General features: G+C 36.0%; 1 protein-coding gene across 3 annotated transcripts in view; it reads right to left on the bottom strand.

Annotated features, from left to right (window-relative positions):
• sema5a (sema domain, seven thrombospondin repeats (type 1 and type 1-like), transmembrane domain (TM) and short cytoplasmic domain, (semaphorin) 5A) overlaps window positions 1-23,477 on the bottom strand; it is a 196,038-nt gene extending 172,561 nt beyond the window's left edge. For 2 of the 3 annotated variants that reach the window (XR_007139559.1, XM_027169818.2), the window contains exon 1: window positions 23,330-23,477. The gene's annotated coding sequence lies outside the window, so the exon portion shown is untranslated. The remainder of the gene's footprint in view (window positions 1-23,329) is intronic. The other variant, XM_027169808.2, reaches the window with a different exon arrangement.
• Between the last annotated feature and the right edge of the window lie 391 nt (window positions 23,478-23,868).

Here is a 23,868-nt window from a genome sequence, read left to right on the forward strand (position 1 = left end):
TTCTTTTTCATCTCCTTTAGCCAATAGAATCATCTGGTATAAAAGCTGTGAAATCTGGTAGACTGTTTGGGGAGGATCTAGGAGACTTTCTGACCAAATTGAGAGTATGTCTTTGGTTATAAAGTTTGTAGTGTGTTAAAAATGTAATAGCCTCTGGTTCCCTGTGTGGAGACGAGTTCAATGCATATGATATCAAATTCAACTTTCTTCTATGTAGGAGTTTTGTTTGCAAACCCTCCTACATATTGTGTAGGAGGAGGTGATAACGATCACTAAACTTAGCAGATATTATCTTAAGAGTAAGCCTCATAAAATCTATCAAAATAATTTTGAATTATTCGAAACAGCTTGCCCATATTAGGCCAATGAATCTAACAGCGAAGCTGCCATACAGACATCTCTTACTAATACAAAACTTCAGGACAATAATTTGAGGCTATGCTACAAATTTCTTGCCACCTATTCAGAAAATAATAAAAGAGCTTATACAGTGTCTAACTGCCATTATTGCTCAAATTTCTACTCTGGTTTTCACCAGGTTTGGCTCACATCCACCTGACACCTGTCTAGATGTCAAAGTAGCAACAGAAATGCTGCCTATTTGTTCATCTAGCGCTTTCCTCTTTCAGTATAACATTTTTTTTTGCCTAAAGTTCTGGCTCTGATTTCTTGAGATTGATCAGACAACAATTGTAGTGTGTCTGTGAATGTGCGGGCGCTCATCAAGTCTGGGTGCTTGGCCCCTGAAAATTCTGCTTGCAGCTTTAATATACATGTTTTAAGTGTAAGTTTGTTTGACTTGATTTCATTTGAATTGTTTGAGCTTAATCTAAAAACAATATAACTATATAAACAGAGTATAAAATAATAACTCAATGTGTTTTGTGTGGAGATTTCAGGAATAAATTGTTGTCACCTCAATAAATAGACAGAATAATATTGTACAACATTTTACCAGAACAAAAAAAAAGTACTCTCACAAACCCAGCTACAATCAGCCTTGCGGATACTCAGTGAAATTTGTGACAAAACACAAGAAAGGACAAAAGAAAGCGTACATGAAGAGTTACGTCCTCTGGGCAAGTTTTTTTTTTTTTGAAACAGGAGAAAAATGAGAATTGGAACAGTGGTATACATGTTCTAAAGGCCTCGTTTACCTTTGTGGAAAACAAATGAAGGAGAAAAAATGAAGGAGGTGGCAAAACCACCATCTGGATGAGGAAAAAATAATAAATAAATCAATGTAAAAACTCTCTCTCTCTCTCTCTCTCTCTCTCTCTCTCTCTCTCTCTCTCTCATATATATATATATATATATATAAATATATATATATATATATATATATATATATATATATATATATATATATATACAAATTCACTGCAGCATTTTTCAGGGATGTAACCTCTCTAAAAAGAACACATCCATATGTCCATATGCTTACCGAGATGTTTGTCTGAGTTAAGTGTGTATTTTGCTGCAATGCGTGTTTAAAATGAGTGCAAGAGAGTTGCACTGCTGCCTCACAGCTCTAGGGTCACTGGTTCAATACTATGCTCAGGTTACTGTCTGTGTGGAGTTTCACATATTTTTTTAGTGTCCATATGGGTTTCTGTCTGGTTCTCCAGTCTCTTGTCTCCAAAAACATAATAGAAATACAATCGTTTATTTAGAAGTTTTTGGATTATAATCACAAAAGCAGATTTTTTCTTTTAAAAGAGAAAACTAAAGCTGTAAAGCTGTAACTTAATATTTTCTGACAAGACATCAAAATAAAGTGCTGGCAAGCTGGGAAATTATACAGCATTAAACTATAAACAAATAAAATGTACAGTGTAATAGGATAGAAATACAATCACACTTTCCTGTGATATGCTCCATATACACCATGATGCAACTCATTTCAGAATAAATGAGTTCATTGTACATACTTTTTATCACAAAGGTTTGTATTTGCTTTGCTTGTATTTGCTTTGCCAGTCAAATTGAGAAAGAAAGAAGAAAAACAAAACTCAAACTGTAAGCACAAGAATCAGAGAGACAAATATTTTCGTTGAGACAGACGTCCATTACTGGCTTTGAGTCGAAGCTGACTCACTATATTTGGGGTAAGGAGTACATTATAAACATTCGGTTACTTGTGCTTACAGTATCCACCAACACAAAGCTGTAAATTGATGTAGCACTGAATCAGAATCCAGTCACATAATTACCCCATTGACCCTCCTCCTTAACCTCCAGAGCTTGTTTGATGTCGATACTGGAACCGTGTGACGAACAAAGGACTTCATTTGTGCTTAATTGAACAGCTGGAGCAGATGTTTCAGTCTCGTTTAAGCATTCATGTCTGTTTATAAGCAACAAGGGCTGCTTTTCCGGCCTTCAGATAAAACTCTAGTGCTATATTTTGCTCTCCACAGCTGTGTTATTGCACTGGAGTTGTGTTTGGGGGTCATTCACTGGTCCTTGCATGACAAACTTTAGATGCAGAGACCATGATTCAGATTGAATTGCAATGTTTAAAAATATTTTTACTTAGTTCAAATACTTCTCTCCTTCAATGCATGTGGTGTGAATGTGGGTCCCATCTGTGCTCAAATAATAATAAAAAAAACACATTCCACCATGATACAGCAGGCACGGTTATGTTCCATGTATATTCCTTGGTAACTGAAAATCCACACCACTAAACAAATTAAGAAAAATGAAGAACATGGTTTTACACAACAATGCCCTTAAAGACGTATCCATAACAACAGTCGAGTAACAGCAATCTGTTGATGCAAGTAATTATGTAATTACATTCTAAGGAAACACAAAACATGAATAAAGAAGCTGTTGGTTAAAAAGCCAGACATTAAGTGTGGTCTAAGATAGATAATAATAGCCAAACATCATAATATATGAAAAGTAATAGACTCCATTCTGAGCTGTTTATTTTCCATCAGCAAACATGTTGGGAGATTTCTCCTACATACTGAGCCAAAAATCCCAGACTACCCAGTAACCACACATTTAACTGATAATCCTGGTGATCGTCTGTTTATAGCTTGTTGTTTCTTTATCAAAAAAGCAAATTTCTTTCTCCAGATAAAAGGAAACACTTTCATTCATTCATTCATTTTCTACCGCTTATCCAAACTACCTCTCAGGCATCATCGGGCATCAAGGCAGGATACACCCTGGACGGAGTGCCAACCCATCACAGGGCACACACACTCTCATTCACTCACACACTACGGAAAATTTTTCCAGAGATGCCAATCAACCCACCATGCATGTTTTGGACCGGGGGAGGAAACCGGAGTACCCGGAGGCACAGGGAGAACATGCAAACTCCACACACACAAGGCGGAGGCGGGAATCAAACCCCCAACCCAGGAGGTGTGAGGCGAACGTGCTAACCAATAAGCCACCGTGCCCCCCAGAAACACTTTTATCTTGTATTTAATTTATTCTTTGCCATTTTCTGCTCTTTAACACTAACGCATCTCCGGCATGATCAGGTAGTTCATAAAGCACTCCATTATAGCGTGAGTCTGTCGCCATATTTTTAATTATGACTCGGTTATTTAAAAAATCATCATCAGCCATTCACTATGTATTAGCATTGTTAATCTACTCTGTTTGAAGGTGCTTGGTGTCACAAATCGCTAAATGTGATCTCTATATTTTCATAGCAGGAATAAGTTAAGGATAACAGGCAGTCAAACAGCTAAGCAAAGCAAAGCAAAGGAAATCATTTTAAATTATTAAGCAATTCAGATGAAAACCCTAAAAAGATTTTTTTGGATGCAAAGCCTTCTGGGTAGATTTTGCTCCAGAAGCCAACTGTGATGCTGACTTTACTAAGGGGAGAATCACTAGACCCTCAATACTACCCAATATTTACATTATGCACTATGCAGTACATTAAAATGATATCATTGATCTGTGCCAAAATTCACTAAATAAATAAATAAATAAATAAATAAATAAATAAATAAATAAATAAATATTTTTAAAAGTTTGAAAACATAGATCAAGCTGTGAGTGCAAAAACCTTCACATTTTATGTCAGTGGTTCCAGAACATCATCTGGGTATTAGATCAAGTGCATCAGATCTTGCTGTTTCCCCATGTAAACACCACTCACACTAAAAAGTACAAACAAAATATGATTTGAGACATCAGAGACTCAGAGCTGGAGTAATTCTTTTCACTTCCAACTGAATGTTATTGCGAATAAAATGGGGAAGGGGAACTATAAAAAGCATCTGGGAAGTCCAGAAATAACACACACCACGTGCCACAACATTGTGGCCCCTCACATTCCCCCATAGTAATTGAAATGAAGAGAAAAATGAAAACAGACCAGCCAGGGCTGATGGGTACAGCTGGATAAGCAAGAATTATTACACAAACAGAGAGAGAGAGGAAATCTCAAAAGAGCCATGGCACATTCTAGATTTTAAGTAAACCAGGGACTAAAGTACTTTGAGAAATACATGCTTTGACAAAGTTTAAAAAAGTGTGATGTTTATCACGGTAAAGCTATTTCTGTCATTCTTGTAATAATTAGCACTCAGCATGTTTTGCACCCCACACAAACCTAGCAACCTCAAAAAAGATACTGCTGACAGTTTAGCACGTCTAATAAATAAGACAAGTGTTATATTGCAATGAGGTAGAAATTATTCAATATATTCCTTAAAAGCCTTATAAAACACATGAAAAACCTTTTTTTAAATTCCAAACTCCCATCACAAAGCTCTCTAAAGATCTCTCCCTATATAGATCTCCATCTCTCTCTCGCACACTTTCTCTATCTATCTATCTATCTATCTATCTATCTATCTATCTATCTATCTATCTATATATATATATATATATATATATATATATATATATATAGAGAGAGAGAGAGAGAGAGAGAGAGAGAGAGAGAGAGAGAGAGAGAGAGAGAAACAAGAAGCAAAGCCAGGTGCAAACAATATGGAGGCTTTCACTCACACGTCATTTGAGCAGGAGTATCTTGAGACAATAAGTTATTTATTCTTCTCCTGTCTCAGTAATATGGCCTTGAAAAGAGGCAATAGCACATAACAGCTGCCATAAATAATGGTTTAATGAGCCCCTCCACCCTCCTCTTTAATGATGACGGCGCTTTTCCAGCCAGCCAGTTTCCAGGATGGCCACATGTGGCCTCCAGGTGGACCTTAAACACACTAGTCATACTATTCCTCCCAGCTTGGGTTCTTAAATCTACATCTGTTTGAAGTTTCCTCATGAACATAACAGAGTGTCTGACAGCGGTCTGTATGAAACTCATTGTTTTTGTACGTCTGTAAGGAGGGAGATTATCCCAAATACGTGAATCTGTCTCGGAAGTGTACCTCAAACTCACACACACACACACACACACACACACACACACACACACACACACACACACACACACACACACACACACACACACACACACACACACACACACACACACACACACACGCATACACACACACAACGGACAATTTAGACAATCAGCCTACAATGCAGGTTTTTGTATTGGTGAGGAAACCGGGGTAACAGGAGGAAACCCCTGAAGCATGGGGTAACATTTAAAAATGCAATTTCAATATACATGTACATTCGATATATAATGTACTGTATAGATAGATAGATAGATAGATAGATAGATAGATAGATAGATAGATAGATAGATAGATAGATAGATAGATAGATAGATAGATCTTTTAGGTTCTAACTTTTGAGACTACCGTGTTTTATTATAACACATACCCCTAAGATTAACACTGCAACACTGTATGAACAATCAGTAGTCTCGTGACAACAGATTGTTTAAGTATTTTTTTTATATATATTTATAGAATGTCAGACTTGATTACAAGCAGCTGAACAGATTTCTAACAGCAGGGTCTCTAAATCAACATCATCACTATTTGACACAGCATTATAATTGACAGCAGCCTGAGACTCATTTTTATCCACTAGTGTGTGAGACAGCATCATTCAGACCAAGTAGACGTGGCAAATTGAACCCAGTTCCCTGGGATGTACACCTCTTTAATTACTTCCAAACCACTTCAGTTTACAGTTCAGTCATTGTTCGGTGTTCAACAGATTTTACACAATTACACTGTCTGCTTTAACAATGATGCTTATAGTGTTCAAGTGTTATAGTGTACAGTTAGCATATTGTGCGGCTATTTACATTGTCCGGTGTATTCTATCGTCCTTTTTTTAATGATGTACAGTACAAGCAGACTGGCAGCTTCTTTACTTCCTATTGCTGGGCTTTTACCATCCATAAAAGTGCACCATCTGCACAGCGGCACTAATGAGTGTTATAAGGAAGCAATTGTCCAGGAACTGTTCACTGTGCATATAATTAAATTTAAAACACAACAAATGCAAGCATGAGCAGCAAATGCTGTGTTAATAATAGAATGGCTTTAAAAGAGCAAGTTAAAATGTGAAGAAAGAAAGAAAGAAAGAAAGAAAGAAAGAAAGAAAGAAAGAAAGAAAGAAAGAAAGAAAGAAAGAAAGAAAGAAAGAAAGAAAGAAAGAAAGAAAGAAAGAAAGTCCCATTGAGTGTGAAGCAAAGGTGCTGACTGGTGAACTAAAGAAAAACTCATTATCACTGGCTGGCAGTTGGAAATATTATTTCATTTTAAAGGTCAATTTTGCCAAACAAATTCTTTTTAAAAATTGTATTTTTTTTCTAAAGAAACAAAGAAAAGATGTTATTTTAGATAATATTATTAAAGTGTTTTAATTGTTTTAAATCCAACCTGGCAAATAAAGGTATACATAAATATTCTGTTCATAATAATAATAATAATAATAATAATAATAATAATAATAATAATAATAATAATAATAATAATAATAATAATCGTATAGTTTTCTACACAACACCCAGAGATTTTTACACAGCTCATACATATTACAATAAACTGCACACAATTACACACATCAGCAATTGATTCATAAAAGTCATACAGTTACGCATATTTATATCATAATCGTACCAATCATGCATTATCTTAATTCATATACTAACCCTACTTTTAGAAAATAAATAACAAAGAATGTGCACAAGATCTCTTTTTACGGTTTTAATCGATTTATGAAGCAAAATTTCTCACAACATTGTTTTGGAACATTGTTTTTGGAACATTGTTTTTGGAACATTGTTTATTAGTAGGGAATATAACCATTTAAATATAACCATCTTAAAATATCTGATGGAGTAAACATACAGTACTTATTGGTAATGGATACTGGAACCCAGGACTATTTGATATAAGACTGTATTGAATAACAAAGGCCAGAAAGAGAGAGCCTCATTTCTTAGGCATAGAGTAATTACTTCAGTCCACCAATTGTTTTCCTCACATATCATGCAATCATGATTCACGGTGGGTAAAGCGTTAGTGAGAGGCTCTGTAGAAAAAGGAAGCTGCAGGTGTAATACAGTATTTCCATGTATAAAGCAATTTTCATCATCAACTCCACTATCAACATCTATCAGCCGTAATGTCTGAGAGAAAACAAGCCGTGCTTCATTTAATTAAAGTTTCACCTAAAGCAAAGTCATTCATACAAAGTAAAGCTTTCAGAACTCTTTCCACTCGTTGCCAATTCCTACCAAGAGCCGGATTTGTCATTTGTATTGTCTCATTATGCAGGAGAGTATATTTACATTTCTTTAAATCTATCTATTCATTTCAATATAGAATCGAAAGAATCTGGAAACAAGTCCACATGTGCATGTACAAGTGTGATATTAGCTTCTTTCACATGATGAAGCAACGCTGAAGAGTGTATTAGGAAAAATGGCCCATTTTCCATATTAACAAGTGTATCGATCACCTCATACAGAAAAACAGCTAGAACCAATCGATGCTAGCCTCACACAAATCTAACACGTTTACGCATGCTATACAGAAGTTCAACACCTTTATAGAAACCTATTGACAGCTAACTGGCTGTCAATTAAAACCCAACAAAAAAAAAGCAATACATACAAGTAAGAGTCCATACAAGTTAGAGAGGATCAAATATTTAAGAACATTTAGTATGAATCATCTGTATCATTTGCTAGCCAATGTACTGTAATTCAATTTGTACTGCACACTGCTTTGAAGGTCGGTTAACTGTGAATTGTGCAGTTTGTTCATTTGGAACATGGGACATGACATATTCCATCAACTATCTGCCAATATAATGGTTCCAAACCAATAAATCTAGACATTTAGATACCTAGACAGTCAGTGTGAGTTTGTAGTAGCATACTATTTTGGATCCTAGCTTAAATACCTAGTGAAAAAAACACAGCAGGTGAAACATTTTGCATTGGTCCCACAATCAACTGTCTATCCAAAACCACAATTAAGTAAATAGTGTCAGAATAAGTGTTAGCATTGTCGGGTTTCTGGTTTGGTGTTATTTTTAGCTCCCAGAATCAGACTGTCTTGAAACCACTTTTCGTTTGGCAAGAAAAATCAGCAGGAAATTAGCAGAGCAGCACTCCTCCTACGCTATTTATTCAACCACAGCATGACAGTGAGAGACAAAGAGATCTCATCCAGCCTGTGGGTAAAATTACAATCATGGAGAGGTTGATATTCGGCTGAGATGCTACAGTGCTAACACATGCACACTCCTAACAAGTGTTAATTGTTGTTGACATGTACATGACTAACAGCTGATACTTGTTCAGTTATTAAACTCCTCTTATTCAAGCTACTGTGTTCAGACAGTAAGAACACACGCCGTTTAGGACTCTTTAGCTGTGCAATTAAGAAAAGACAATACAGTTGAATGAGGATAATTTCAAGAAAATCAGTCTTGATTGTGAAATTCCTAAAAGAACTTCTTACAATCAATGTTTTTTTTTTTTTACATTACTTCATGCTAATAATTCATACACTGTTATACTCAGTAAATACAAAAATTCTGTCTTTTGATTTAGTACGAAAATATTTAACAAATAGAAATAAATAAATTATGCATAATTTTATAAATTACAATTTATAAAATGAATTTTGAATAAATATTAGTCATCCATAAAGTGAGAATTGTGGTACTGAATATCGAAAGGGAACATCATTTAAAAATAGATTTATAAATACAATAAGATTTCATGGGTTTTTGGTCTAGTACGTGTGATTTATATAGTTTATAAAAGAATTTATTATGTACACTGATCAAAGTGGAAGGAGCTCAAAGCTTCTGAGTTTCTTACAATGTGGTGATCAAAAGAAATGTATAAAAACCTTTTCTTATCACTACAGTATAAAGGAAGACGTGTTATTAATGCAGTGTGTCTAGAAATCTGAAAAAGATTCTAAATTGCTCATTTCTACATGATCAGTAGTCTCTTGTCTTAATTATCATTAATATAAACCTGGTCTCGTATTCATCAAAACATCTCAGAGAACTAATTTATATAAAAAAAATTATATCTTGGAATCGTATCATAAGTGTGATTCAGGACCAATTCTGAGCAAGGAAAAAACTTTTATCTTAGAGAGGAAGTGGGGCTCACCCTGTTGCTTGGTAGGGCACATTGTTTTGAAGATTGTGATTGGTTGTCCAATAAAAAAATAGGAGCACTTTTAAAATATGAACTATTAAAAGCCTTCACTTTGTCTCTATGTTAAGATATTTAAGACTATATTGTGTAGGGATTACTTTCGTGACCGATATTAGAGATGAGCTAACATCTGTATTACAAATGTAATAAATGTAATGTAAATGTAAATGTAAACATCTCAGACACAGCGCAGACATACAGTATCAGTGCCAAATCATAGCATTGCTGCCACTATGACGTTTCGGCTCTGTTTTAAAGATGTTAGCGTATCACCAAATATATATAGAATATATACATATAAGAAGATTTTGGTCTCAAAAGTTTTACCATGAATTTAATCGCTATGTCTGCTTTATAGAACAGCTTTCATGTATCCTCCGTATAACTTTTACCACATTTCTTATACCACATTATTATATTATTTTAATTATATATATATATACACACACACACACACACACACACACACACACACACATATATATATATATATATATATATATATATATATATATATATATAGAGAGATATATATATATATATATATATATATATATATATTTTGAATATAGAGATGTAATCTCTAATATGATTAGTCAGAAAAAAAAATCCCTACATGATCTAATCTGTTATTAATCTGATCTAATCTCTTATTAACTCACTATCATTATTAAATATTGTATACATTTCTTTTTTTCTTCCTCTTCAAATTTTGGCCATTTTCTCCCTTGCTAAAGAAAATCTTAAACCTCTTAAAGTCCTCCTCTCAACTCCTAACACTTTTTGACCTTAAGAGCTCTTTTAAGGGTTAAGACGCTTTGTAAATAACTTGAATCTTTATTAGTATCTTCTCTTTAAATGTAAGCAGAATCTTTTCATGAATATGGGCCCTGAAGTTTGCTTTGTGGGCAGCACTATTGTCAGAATTGAGAATTTGGCATTTTTAGGCAAACCTATATTAAATAAACTTGGGTTTATGTTTATTTTTGGTATGACATCCTTCTCAAGGTGAAAAGCAGCACTTCCTGTCTGAACTCTGCGACTTCCTATCCTTCAACAACAGCACCCTGTCAGGCACTTTTCCTGGAAACATCACGCTGTAAAACTAAACTTTAGGCCTTTAAATATAAATGGGATCCACCTCTAGTGAGAGAAAATCCATCATCAATCTTCACTGCAGCTCACAGGAGCTATTATGCGTTTGTGACGAATTACTCAAGATGTTTTAAGTGCATTAGATAAACTATTGATGTCTGATCACATGGTTGTGATTTTCATATCAGCGCTTTGAGAGGGAGGATATTAGACGGCTTTGTATTGATTCGTGAGAGATCTCGCTCTCATCCGAACCTGCAGTGTCCTCCTACAGTTTAATGGTATGGAGGCTGAAACTGCCTTATGTGCAGCTATCGTTTTCACTGATGCTATTTAACCCTGTATGTTCTGTGCAAAATCGAATTTTACCTCATTTTTTTGAGCTTGAAACATTCTACTCAGTCTGAGACACTTTTTTTTTTAAATATGAGATATAGGAATAAGCCAGTCATGCAAACCAGATTACCATCTTCTCAATAAACATGCCCAAAAAATGCCTATATTTACTGATATTCTTACATTTGACTGGCAAAACAGACAACCAGTCATAGACACTGTGATGTGTAAGGAGCTAATTATCATAGCTTCCCAAAGTAATGCTTGAAAATGATTTAATGACCAAATCTTTCACCCATATATTATATTACACTCAACTTCATCCTGAAATTCACTCTTGGACAAATTAAACACACTTAATAAGTTTTGGTGGAAAAAATAGATCCCACTAAGTGTTTTAACCTATTTTCCAATCCATTGAAAATGGAAATGGACTTATCAGACATTTTGAAAAGTATAAACAAATGAATAATTTTATGGCATCTTGTCTGCTATAAAATGAGTCAGGAAACTCTGTTGGCTTTCAGTGTAAGATGTGTGTTTTTCCCTCTGTTGGAATAAACTTACACAGAATTTTAGTGGTTGAGGATAACTCCTTATACATTATTTACTGCCCAATGTCACCCAAATGAGGATGAGGTTCCCTTCTGAGACTGGTTCCTCTCAAGGTTTCTGCCTCATATCATCTCAGGGAGTTTTTCCTCACCTCCTCTTGCTCATTAGGGATAGACGTTAGAGAATAATAAATAGTAACTTAATTTTAAACTTAAAAAAAAAAAAACATTTCTGTACTCCTGTCAGGACCACTTGAGAATTTATTAGATGATAGCATACAGTTAGTGTTGGCGGTATGGTTCTGTTCTGGGCAGCGATCCACACGCCCGTCCGTGTGCATGCATGGACCGAGCGGGGAGAGCAGCAACTAGAAAATAGAATAGACCCCCTGTATAACAAAACCATTAATCATGCTTTTTTTTTTGGCAAATAATAAATGAATAAATGGATAAATAAATAATTAAATAATTGGAGAGAGAGGGAGAGAGAGAGAAAAATATGTGGAGATTTATGACGTAAACTGGTACAACGAACACAGGTTCCGGCATGGTGGAGTCTGGGTTGGAGGAGGGAGTTTAAATTGCAGCAGTAGCGACGTGCTAGAAAGCAGCTCAGTGAATGGGAATTTAAATGGTCGGGTAATATGGATGTCGTAACCTGATTGGTGCACGTCGTGGACAGCTGATTAACAGCTGATGCACGCTTGACGACGTGGCCTGCCAGAACTAACGCGATGCTTGATTTCTGTAAACCTGCTTTGAGACAATGTGAATTGTTAAAAGCACTAGACAATTAAATGAAATTTAATTTAATCAAATTGAATCAAACTTGTTCATAACAATAAGGTGAGATTAAAAAAAAATTCCATTTTTAAAAAAAGAAAAGACTTCATTGCACTTTGGCACAAACTTACATGTGCGTGTTCACTGTAAATTGCACACATTTGATACAAATTGGACCTCCGTTACTGACAGACGTCTTTCTATCGATCGTCACTGAAGTGAAGAGATTTTTTCATTTAGGGATTTTGAAGTAAATATTCCGTCTGTATTTATAGTAGTTCTACACACATGGCCTGAACGCTGTATTACGAAGTAATAACGAAGTATTAAATGCTACAGAATGGCTGAGACATAGTTTTAACTATACTGAGCTCAGATATGAGTCTTATTTCATATGTGACAGAACAGAAAGAGGAACAAGTGTTCATCTGTCCTCTTCTGTCACTTTGCGGTCGCCTTTCGGTCTAGTGAGCATTTTCACCCGTCACCCGAGCCACTAAAACATAACAAAAACCCAAATATCGAGTTGAGACGCACAGTTCAACGACGCGTTTCAATTTCGCAAAGAAAAAAAAAAAGGATCAATGTACCAGGAGGAAGGCAATAGTTATGAATCACCTCATGAGTCACTGACATTTTACCGAGGGCGGAAATCTTGATGGCATTTAATGTCAGACAGCGAGAAGAATAAAGCAGGTTCCATTATCATAATTCTTGAAGAGGTGACAAATAAGGCATTCTTAAATTTCAGATACAGTGTAGAGACTTGGAAGTGAAAACAGCTGATGTGGGAAATAAAAGAAAGAACCTCCAGAGACTAGAGTGAATAATATTATGGAGCAAAAAAAAAAAAAGGGGCATGAATAACAGATCTTAAAAGGAAAGTTTATTGAGTTTTATATTCGTAGTTTATTTTTAGTCTACAGAAACGGCATTAAAACACTAAAATTCATATCTAGAAGCATTGAGATTGCTGGAACACACAGAATCCATACTAACAGCATACTGTAATTATCTTATTTTCAAATGGCCTAACCCCTGAGAGCAGGCAATCTGTTTACAATTTTAACACATATGTAATGTACATGTCATTAAATAAATCTTATTTAGTAGCTGAAAATGTGCTATGAGCTAAAGATCATACGTGTTTATTATTCTGTAATATTGCAGTCGGGTGGCTACAACACTATTCCTTATGCTAACTACTAATGAGCCAATTACCAAGCAAGAAAAGAAAAGGGCTCGTCAATAAAAGTGCAAATTGGTAAACCGTCCCAGACCACATCCCTGATTTTTTTCTCTTAATGATGTTACGTGTTATAAATACTTATAAAGACAAAGCTTCTCTTTTAAGAATTAGTACAGAAATCTTTTTGGAGCAACATCACCGATCTGTATGAGGTTGCTTGTTCTGCATTTTTATTGGTCACTGTGGAGACATTTAATTGGTAGAAACATACAGGTGGAAAAAATTGGCCATTCAGGACAATGTGCACTCCAAAGAATGCATAAAATATCACATTGTAAAGTAATCATATTGTAAAAATTATTTAAAAGGAACCTCCAGTGTGTATTCTTTCACTGAGACTGATAATTTTTACTAATTTATCAGAGGAATGGTGTGATTTAGCACCCAGTCAGTCAGGTTCATCTACAAGATGTGGATATTTATATACCTCTAGGTGCTTTTGTGTATTGTCTTTGTGTATTGTCTTTGTGTATTGTCTTTGTGTAATGTCTTTGTGTATTGTCTTGTTGTGTTTTGTTTCATTCTTTTGTCTCGCACTGTTTACACCAGCTTGCCCAGATGCACTTTATGGGGCTAAGACTAACTTACTTCAAGTCCGTAGCTCTGTGTTGTTCTATGTTGCTCTGTCTTTGTTCTATGTAGCATCACGGTCCTGGACAAATGTTGTCTTACTTTACTGTGTACTGCATCAGCTATATATAGTTGAAATGACAATAAAAGGTTTTTGACTTGTCTTGAGGTGTTGAGTAATTTTCTGGAAAAGCAGGGTTAGGGTTAGACAAACAGTTAAGACACCCAGATGTGTACGGTGTACATTTTCCACAGTGTAATCCTAATAATAAACAGATTAAAACTATATTATTAGTCAACAAAGACAAATGGATAATTGTTGATACTCTAAATGGCGATGGAGAAAGTATATGTAGCATCTAGCCAAAGCTGTATTTCAAAACTTTTCATTTTTCAACACTGTAAAGGCGAACGTGAAGGAATGACTGTTTATAGCTGTTAGAAAGTAAATGCTAACTCGTTTCAGGCTTCCAGATTTTGGACACTGTTCAAAAGTTAGGAACAGAAATGTACTTCTAAATTAGATGCAAATTTGACACAGCGAAGGTGGGTGTTAGGAGAACTTGACCCAAATTTGGTAAGAATGTTTCTTAGACTCTGCCAAATTAGAGCACCAAATTTCACAATGTTTACCAGGCAGATGAAGAAGAAGAAGAAGAAGAAGAAGAAGAAGAAGAAGAAGAAGAAGAAGAAGAAGAGAAAAGGGTGCTTCAGCCCCTAAATTTGGCCTCATCACATTGAAATCAAGACATAACGCCCCTGCGTTTTAAATGTAATACAGGTGCTTTCTGCTTGTTTCTAAGATCGTGTGTTTGTGTGTGTGTGTGTGTGTGTGTGTGTGTGTGTGTGTGTGTGTGTGTGTGTGTGTGTGTGTGTGTGTGTGTGTGTGTGTGTGTGCTGAATGTGATTTGGTTTCTATTTCAGGCTGACACCGAGACGAGAGACGATGAGACACAGTATGCCTTAGACTCCCACACTACTACTGTCTCTGTGTCCTATGAGAAAGAAAGAAAGAAAGAAAGAAAGAAAGAAAGAAAGAAAGAAAGAAAGAAAGAAAGAAAGAAAGCGACATGACAGAAACCAAAGAACAAAATATTTAAAATATTTAAAATATACCTCTCTCTCTCTCTTTCTCTCTCTCTGTCTCTCTCTCTCTCTCTCTCTCTCTCTCTCTCTCTCTCTCTCTCTCTCTCTCTCTCTGTCTGTCTCTCTCCCTACTCTCTCTAATGTCTCAATCTGTCACTATTTTATAACTGTCAGTCTGTCCACTTCTTTCTCGTTCCTCTTTGTCTGTCTATAAAGTCCTCTCTTTGGCTCTGTTTTCTCTTGTCTATCTGCCTCCTTCCATCTTTGTCTTTTCATTTCTTTCTCTCTCTCTTGGTATTTCTCTTCCTCCTGTCTTCGCTCATGAAGCTCTGTCTTCCTGTCTCATCCAATGACTCTCTCCCTGATCATCTCGCTCTGCATTTTCTGTCAGTCCGTCTATATCTTTTTGCTCCATTTTACCTCCCTCTCTCTCTCTCTCTCTCTCTCTCTCTCTCTCTCTCTCTCTCTCTCTCTCTCTCTCTCTCTCTCCCTCACTCCTGATCAGTGGTCTTCTGTCTCTCCACCGTAAACAGGAATCTCATTAAAGCAGCCTGAACGGACTCACATCGGCTCTGATGGTTGAGACAGACGAGACCTCTATTAGCACTGGAGAAAAGTCCCTCCTTATTTAACTCACTATCACTCTGGCTGTTTGAAAACATCACTGTGGACACACACACACACACACACACACACACACACACACACACACACACACACACACACACACACACACACACACACGCATGCTCTGGGGGATTTCTTTACAACATTTCACACACCACAGAGGATTCTGATGGGTGGGAATTGGAGTTTTTAGGGTTTAATGTTATAGTAAATACGGTGAAGAAACAAACCAAAAGTTGCACTAATATGCAACAACAACAACACACACACACACACACACACACACACACACACACACACACACACACACACACACACACACACACACAACTGAATATACATACACGTACATGCTGCATTCTATTCAGAAATATGTTGCTTTGATTTTCAATATTTTACTGCAGTCGAAAGCCTCTTTAATGTGCTTTAATGTCCTGTACACGCTTTTCTGCTCACCTGCTGTAACGAGTGGTGGTTTGAGTTATCTGTGCTGTCAGTTCAAACCAGTCTGACCATTCTCTCAAAAAACGGTGTTTCCACCCACAGATCTGCTGCTCACTGGATGTTATTTGTTTTATTCTGTGCAGAGACTGTTCTGTGTGTGAAAAACCCAGGAGATTGACAGTTTCTGAAATAATGTCTGGCACCAACAACCATACCACAATCAAAGTCACTGAGAACCTGTCACAGCTACATTTGTTCCTGGCTAAAGATAATTTTAGGTTTTTAGTAACAATACACTATAAATTAAATTTTATTTTCCAGATCTTTAATTGAAAAATCTTCTGGCCAAGATAGATTACAAACCTGCTGGGAATTTGAACCAAATCTTTAACCAAGTTTCTTTTCATTAAATTCTTGAACTCGGTCAATTCTATGAGTTAATGTTGTTTATGATGTTGCGATTATGGTACTGTGATGTAAACTTGTGTAATGTGATAAACTTGTGTAATGTGATAGGGAAACAATCCATACTGTTATCATGAGTAATATTTTGTAATAACAGCGCATCTACTGTAGAAATCTTTTCTGAGTTTATGATGCTGTAAGTCTGAATTAACCAAGAAAAAAAAGCTAAAGCAAACAGTGGTAAATGGTACAAATATGCACAGCATGCACAGCACAGCGAGCTTACACACACACACACACACACACACACACACACACACACACACACGCATTGTTTCTAAATCATTCTTGTCAACGTTCAATGATCTGATTTTCTTCCGTCGCCATAGCAACATTGCTGAGCAAGCATCGTTAGCGATAATAAAGCTTTGTAATGCTTTATAAATTTTCTTTCCTCCACCTCCAATTGTGTCCTGGAACACTTCACATTTTTCACAGAAGGTCAGAGTTTAGTCATGGCAACGTCTCTGTGCCAGATCAATGTCACACTGAGAGACGATCCGTTCAAGACTCCTACCTACACAGTTCTACAACACTGACCACTGACTTCCTCTCAATAGTAACGTGACTATGTCGGAATTTAGACTGTTACTGATTTTATTGTCAAAAAGACAGAGGAGATCTTAGTTCTCCTTAGAGTCTCGATTTGCAAGAATTCTTTAATCTGATTCGTCAAAAGTGTTCAGCTTTGAACTTATAGAAAGTATGAAATGTACATTTCCTTTAATATGTTTGTTCTAATGTGTTTTCCTTTCTATATTAATGACGTCACCATTTACAAAGATGTCTATACAGGACCACGTATTCTAATGTTAATAAATCTAAGGCGGTTTGGGGGCAAAGAGTTCAAATTTTAAATCTTTCTATAAGGAGACATTTATTTAACATTTATTTGAAGTTTCTCTAATGTCAGAACTTCTCTTTCCGACACAGGAGGTTTCAGGATAGACAACTCTTTTTGTTGTCAAGGCAGAGAAAAAAGATGGTGAAGGGATGACTGTTTATAGCTGCTATAACGAAAGATAAGAGGAAGAGGAAGAGGAAGTTATCACAAAGAATGTAACTATAAATGGAAACATTGAAGCTGTCATGCTTTAATTCATAGACGATCGTTATTGTCGGCAGCGTGCTGTTGTATATGAGTAATAAAACACTTCAGGATGTGCTCTTATTGGATAAATAACAACGTCAGGGTGGTAACTGCCTGAAGCTATCATGCCACCCAGTTGCTTATTGTTTTCCTATAGCAGTATGCATGCCATGTCGTGTTTTATTGCCTACAAAGCATTCTTAAATGTGTATTTTTTTGTAAGTCAGGCTGAGAGTTTAATTCCCAGTGATTCTCCAGTTCTGTCTGTGAAAGAAGAGTAGTTGTGCTCTCTGGATGGGAAGGGTGGCCTGCTCCGTTCCCCTGTTGATCGGATCAATGCCACATGACAACAAGTGTTTATCTAGTGAACAAAATAGAGCAGTTAGTACTCTCTTTTGAACGAAGGCTGCAGCGGTCGAAAAAGGAGCAGCAGCTTCACGAGTATTAGAGGAAAAGAATCCCACATGGGAACGATGAAACATTTCTGTCATTGTAAACATGAAACATCAACGTCGTTCTGTCAAAACGAGCAGTTAATCGATTTGAATCGTTATTATTATTTTATAGAGGTATAAAATGCTTACAGACTTACATATAAATCAAGTTATTAATAATGCATTTAACCATGCTGACTCAAATAAAAACACACCATCCATCTGTATGACCCTGTAACATAGCTGAATATTTAAAGTCCATCAAGAGATACTTCTAAAACAGTCTTAGCTCAGAGCCCTGAGGAATATCGCCAACTCATATGTAGAGGTTACATTAAGTGTGTGACATTTACTTCTTCTTGTGTTTAATTTAAATCTTTTTATTCGGTATGAGTCAGTCTAGCACAGACACGCTGCCATGACTAAAGTTAGACCTTCCGTAGAAAATAGGAAGTGTCCAGGGCACAACTGGTGGTGGAGGAAAGAAAATTCTGTTAGTTCACAATAAGTTCTTTTGAAATTATTTCGTCTTTGGAATCACAAACACAAATGACCATTTAACTTGATTTATGAAAATCAAAATCCAAACCACTACCAACAATCTCCCTGACACAATCCACACCACACCCAATCAGAGTAGCTTTTAGAGCATGTGTAATGCGACCGCATAATAATAAACACAACAGCCTACATGTGCATGGGTTTGTATGAATGAATAATTCACGCCACAAGGTACACTTCAGTATTATAATAAAGTTTTTATGGAGTTTAGGATTGCACACACATTTCCAAAAAGTAGAAAAGAAAAGTAAAAACAAAAGAATTCCATCAACTCATTCAGAATTCAGCATTTTTCAGGGTTTTTTTTTATTCTTTTGTCCTTCGTGACTTCAAAATCTGCGTCTCCGCAAGGACCTAAAATAACAGAACCATCTGGATAAGGGTCACTTTCCGGCGCAGTCTCAGCAGAGGTAATTATACATGTGCTCTATAGAGAATTTGGAGTTAAAGTTAGAATTAGGAATGTGAGCAGCTTTAAAGAAAAAAATAGTCTTCCTCTGTTAAAGCGCTGAAGCAAACTAACAGTTTTTTTCCTTCCTGCACAAATCTGGAGCAAACTCAGTAATGCTTTCCATGAAACTTTCCACGGAGTCATTCTAACTCTACTTAATATTGTAGATAGTTTATTAACAGTGGCATGTGGGCATTTTATAAACTCTTATAAAGCATCATAAATCTGTCATTTGATTGCTATCGTTAATTTCCTCGCTTTTTGTTCGTTCACTGTAAATCAACCATTCCTGCTCACTATTTCCCAAAAAATAAAAAATGAAATACAGAAATCGAGGTGAATAGAAATCATACGGCTGAATTATTCATAGAGGAATAAATTAAAATACTGTATTTGAATTTAAATATGATTAACAGAATGCTGTGGGGGTTTTAATGGAATAGTTTGATGACATCATTGATGTTTAAAATGTGTTTCTTAAATTCAATTCAATTCCACAGTTCTTTTAACAATTCACATTCTCTCAATTTTAAAGTTGAACGTTAAAATTAAGTTACTATACCTCCCTAAAACCTATATCTAATGAGAAAGCCAGAGGCGACGGTGGCAAGGAAAAACTCCCTGAGATGATATGAGGAAGAAACCTTAAGAGGAACCAGACTCAGAAGGGAACCTCATCCTCATTGGTGGGTGATACCGAATAGTAACTAATGTAAATGTAAATAATGTCCTTTCTACAACAGTTTGCAGTTGAGTTGAATTAAAATCTTTAGATTTGCACTGGAGGTTAATTTAATATGACGCCTGTTTGTTATATTTAAAGGGGGGAAAAAGCAATAAAATTATGATAATAATATCTAAATATAACACCTGTAAATTTCTATACAGTATTAACTATAATCAGGTATTTAATAGACAAGATTACTTCTATTAATTAATTGGTATAAGTCCACCGTCACCTTTGTTAATATGATATACTGTACTGTTTTGCTTGATATTTATGCTACTTTTAAAGTTTATAATACTTAAGTGATTTGAAACACTCGGTGATGACCTTATAAATGTTCATCACGCTTCATTTTATAATGTATATTAATATTAAAGATGCTTTTATCTTTAAGTAATAACAATAACAATGCAGGCACCAAAGGAACTTGTTCTAAACAGTGACCTGGTATATGCTGGTTCTCAGTTTGAGCTTTATGAGGAATTGTTAGACTTTATAATAAGCTTTCTCATATTATTTTTATTAACCAAGAATACTCATAAAGCCTCAGAGTACTAAAGCTTTACGAGTATGAGCCTTAGACCAAGGCAATATAACAGTATTATATCACTATCTTGACTTCGTTGTGACTCACAGAAACAAAATTCATCTTCATCTCCATTTTATCCTGGTCATGGTTGGTGTGGGTCAGGATTTTTAAGGTGGTAAGGAGGGGTGTTTCTTAGTAACCAGGTATGTTTTTGGGAGGTGGAAGGAAACCCAGAGGAAACCCAAACAGGCAACACCTGAAACTCAATACAGACACTAACCTGAGCTCAGGATTAAACAAGCGATGCTAGAGCAGCTAGTCACCAACACTTAACAACAAATTCAATGCAGTACTTCTCAAAATTTGGTTTGAATATATACTGAATCAATTGTTATGTTGTTTTTTTTCAAACATTTGACTAGGTGTAATTGTCAATGACATGGTTTTTCCTAGCATGTAGTAAACCCCAAATTCATAATGCACATCATATACCCTTTACTAAGCTTCACAGAAGGTGTTACTGAAGGCTTCACACTCATAACCAACTCTGTTTATTGCTTATCTAAAAGCACTTCCTATTTTGTCCAACATGCTGTGAGACTCATTCGGTTTTCCGTCGAAGCATATGTGTGTGCTTGTGTGGCGACGGCTTCTCTGATGCTATTACACTTAATGACATGCCAAACCATGTTGTGTTAACCATGACTAAAAGCAGCACGCAAATCACAGATATGACACTGCCGGAAAATAATAGCAGCAATAATCTCACCAAGCTTAGCAATATGCTCACTGTTCGGAAAGCGTACTGAGAAACTGGAACTAGACTTCAGGGTTATTCTAATGCAGTCCTGCCTGGAAGCTTAAGTTTATCAAAAAGAGATGCTGATCATAGAGCAAAAGTGGGTCGTTGACATACAAAGCAGTTCAAGGTTTACTATGCTACTATTTATGAAAAATAGTGACCTTCTATAAGCATTCTTGTGTATTAAGGTCTATATACAGAGATCTGTATGTTTCAAGAGGTGAAAGCTCTACAACAGAAAACAATGGAATATAATGTACAAAAAAATATAGATCTCTGATATTTTAATAATAAAAGGCTGTTTTGGGGGGCATGGTGGTTCAGCAGCTAACCCAGAGCTTGGGTTACTGTCTGTGCAGAGTTATGTGCATATTCTCCTGATGTTTGAGTTTCTTTCAGGTTCTTTGGTTTTCCTCCCATTTCCCAACAACATGCATGTATATGGCCTGGTTCTGTTAAATAATAAATGAGTGTGTAAATGTGTGTGTGCACTGATGTGTACACTCATCCATGAGTGAATGGATGGTTGGATGAGTGAATGGATAAATGAACAAACGAACCAAAGAACGAACGAACGAATAAATATATTCTTTATTTCATGCCACTGATAGCCTCCGTCTATTAATCTTAGACACTTTGCTCCTGCATATGAAGGTTGCTGTTTTTTCATGGATAAAATACACACTTTAAAGTAAATTCTAATGATTCTAACTGAGATAAACATTTGGATTGCACTAATCATGTAAAACTTTTCTTGTTAAGCATTACTTGGAACTGATGTTTATTTCAGCACAGAAATGAGCGTAATCCCTGTATTTCCCCAAATCTATTGCGCATCAAGATGACAGATTCAGAACTTGAACAGAACAGGAGGAGGGATCATATCCACAAAGAAATAAACAAACAAATCCCAAAGTGCTTTCAGTTGCATTAAAAGAATCTCAGTGATTTTGAATGCATCATTTAGCAAATCAGCACAAAGTGACTGCAGGATCCAGTCATGCACCACAAGAACAACATAAATTCAATTCTAATATCAATAGGTTTCATGTAAACATTGCGCTTTTTAATTCTACACAACAGCAACACAACAATGTCACTTCAACCTCGTGCAAAGCAACGAGAAGAAGAAAAAAACTGTTTGGATAAGAAAGCAACTTGATGAAAGTGCATTAAGGTGATATTATTATTATTATTATTATTATAATGAATACTTTTGTATGAAGTAGAATAAAAAATATAGATAAAATCTGCAGCAGCGCCACCATGTGGTTTAACCAACCAGCTAATAAATTTCTGATCTGATCGGAGAAAATCTGAAAAATCTCATCAGTCAGTTTTAAAGATCCGAGGTATTTATTTGGACGAATAAAAAACAACACTTTATTGTGATTGCTATAAAGACAACAAAAACGCTGAATGGAACGCGCGTGCGCTTTCAACGCCATAAGACTCATTGGTGTGATACATCACAATATACACACACATACACATATCATATATATATACATATGGATAAATACGATTCTGCACTATTTAAATCGTATAAAAAAGTTACGCATGGCTTTGAATAATAGCTTTGCTGTGTGTTACAGTTTGCATGCGTATGACTTCAAATTCATCCGACTTGCTGTGAATCGGCTTTTAAAAGTGTTTGCGGGTTCAAAAAAAAGACCCAAAAACTTCCTAAATGCAGAAAACAGTAAGATTTGTTTTTCCCAATTTGTTTAAGAATTCATTGTAAAAGTCTTTATTCACGCTTCGTATCAGAAGAACAGTTGAAGGCGCAGGCGGAAAAGCCGCCGCAGGTAAAGAGAGAGAGAGAGAGAGAGAGAGAGAGAGAGAGAGAGAGAGAGAGAGAGAGAGAGAGAGAGAGAGAGAGAGAGAAGGACATAAAAAAGCAGGACACTATGGACACTTACCGAGAGAACACTGTCAGAAAGAGGGATCATCTAGAGCAGAGGAAGATGATGAGAGAAGAGAGAGAAGCGGCTCAGAGCTGCAGTAATCCTGATAGAGGAGAGAAAGAGTGTGATCCGAGTGGCACAGGAGTCACTGAGAGAGTGAACACACACTCTGAGGAGAGAGAGAGAGAGAGAGAGAGAGAGAGAGAGAGAGAGAGAGAGAGAGAGAGAGAGAGAGAGAGAGAGAGAGAGAGGGGGGGGGGGGGGGGCACATTATCAGAAATTAGAGCTTGTAGGCTAGTTAAAATTTCTTAGGCTCCTATGGTTCTGCTTTTTCTTTTTCTTTTTTCTTTTTGTTTGTTTCTTGTAAGATTTTACTTAGAAACTTAATTCTGTAGAGAGAAAAGCAATTAGGCTTCTAGATTTAGGCATAGAGAAGATTAACAGACAGAACAGAGGGAGAGAAAAAGATTGTCATTGACAAATAAAAGAAGAAGGAGGAGATAAAGAAGTAGGAGAAAACAAGATGTGAGAGAGTTAGAATTAAGGGAGAAGAA

This window comes from Tachysurus fulvidraco, chromosome 25, assembly GCF_022655615.1.
Source record: "Tachysurus fulvidraco isolate hzauxx_2018 chromosome 25, HZAU_PFXX_2.0, whole genome shotgun sequence".
Lineage (NCBI taxonomy): Eukaryota > Metazoa > Chordata > Actinopteri > Siluriformes > Bagridae > Tachysurus > Tachysurus fulvidraco.